This window comes from Chaetomium globosum, genomic scaffold (assembly GCF_000143365.1).
Source record: "Chaetomium globosum CBS 148.51 scaffold_3 genomic scaffold, whole genome shotgun sequence".
Lineage (NCBI taxonomy): Eukaryota > Fungi > Ascomycota > Sordariomycetes > Sordariales > Chaetomiaceae > Chaetomium > Chaetomium globosum.
This window is the reverse complement of record NT_165978.1, coordinates 2884386-2886286: the sequence shown is the minus strand read 5'-3', so window position 1 is coordinate 2886286 and position 1901 is coordinate 2884386.

Here is a 1901-nt window from a genome sequence, read left to right as displayed (position 1 = left end):
TCGAGGCGCGCGACGGCTGCGGCCGCAATTCGCATCGTGGATGCTGCATGCATGGCCCTCCCGGCTGTCGATTGCACATCGCGCGCGAGCCTCTGTCGGCGGTTTCTTCCCGCAGCCCTATGCACACAGTATGTGCGACGGCGGGATCTTGTTCGACAAGCTGTGTGTGAGCTGTCTATCGCTGGGAGGACTGGACCGAGGCGTCGATTGAACCGGGCTTGTTTCAGAACTTGGTCCGGAAAGCGAAAGAAGGTGGGCGCAAATTATCCCCATCAAATTGGGCCCTTCGCCCAGCGAGTCTCAAGCAGCTGAGCCCGAAGTGGTTGCGCACTCAACCAAGCATCCTTTCCCATTCCGGTTACCGTTCGGACCGAGCGATCCTCCATGCGTCGGGGAACATACCAAGTCCTCCATCGGATGGATTTGTTGTGTGGTAACCCGGATGTTAGTCCCTTTCGTCGGTAGTAATCTGTCGAGTGTCGACCTCCTTGTTGCGAGGGTAGCGCTGAAAATTGAGCTTGCCGCGTGGTTGATGCTGGTGCCTGGGGCAGACGTTGGCTGTCAGCTTGCTGCTCGCTTTGGAAACAGCCAAGATCGCCAAGGTACGGCATCTGGGAAGGCACCGAAACGCTCGGCTGTTCTCATCGTGTGTCTGGGTGCCAAGCTCTTTTTTGTCTGGGGTCACCCGCGACGCCGTCAAACGTGAAGTAATCGGTATCGCGTACCCGGGAAAATCATAACGATGCCCCTCAGTTGCCCACTTGGGGTGGACATTGTCCATAGGAGGTTGACCTACTAGGGAGGGTGCTTTCATAGTCATAGTGTCATCATCGAGCAGAGCTTCGCAAGAAATCGCTTGAGAGCCTCGGCACCACAACCCTTTCAGCTCCTCCTGCAGGTTCCACCAAAGCCAATGGCTCTTTAATGGCTCTTTTTCTCTAGCCACCAAGTCTTCGGGGCCGGATGCAGCCGGTGTATCTCCCCTCTTGCGCGTTTGGATGAGATGGTGTGGCGGCCGGTGGATACAATCTCTAGTGCCCCAAAGAGCTCACCTCTCACCGGTCCCCATCGCAGGTCGTCGAGCACACCACCACGCCGGACCGATACACGCGTCGATAGACTGCAGTAGTGAGTTATCGGCAATGGTGGTTATCGACGGCAAGACTTGTTCGGCTCGAATGTGTGCCGCCCCTTCACCACAGGCGGAATGTGGCGTTTCCATCGCAGCCTTTCAAACGGCTCGCATTCAGACGTGGTCGAATGCCCTGCAGGGCTTCGAGGCACGTTGACCCGAAACAAAGACGGGGGGTCGGTTTGATGGTAATCCAACCACAGGGTTGCATTGCTGGTTAGTGCCCGAATGAACTGCAGCTCTCATCACAGGTCCAATCCTTCGAGGGTTGCGTCGACCGAACCGGTGAGCCTCCTCCTCATTTACGTGCATAAACCCCGAATCGACCCTTTCGAGGAAAATGCGATGGAGCAAAATGGGAGATTCGATACCACTGCGTGTGCGCCTGGGAAAACTTACTGTGTACTATGTGGTTAGTTATGGGCAGATTATCTGCTCATACTGTGGAGACACTCTGCTAATGCAGGCAAACAAACCGTGTTCAGGTCCGTGTTCAGATCGGAGAAGTTTTGTCGATGTGATGTGCGCTCGGAGTGGATGGGCACTGTGGGGTGAGCCCCGCCTTCGAGACTTCGCCATTCTTGGATGCAAGGGTGTTCCTGTCTTCGGTTTAGCGGACCTTTCGGAGTCCACCCACCCACCCCTTGCAAAAAGTTTGGCTGGCGCCGGCTCGAGGCTGGATCTCGCAGTTTCTTGAGACGCAAGACACCACTGACGAGTTCCTGAAATCTTGTTCCATGACGGGGCTTGCCATGATACGGGAAGTCCC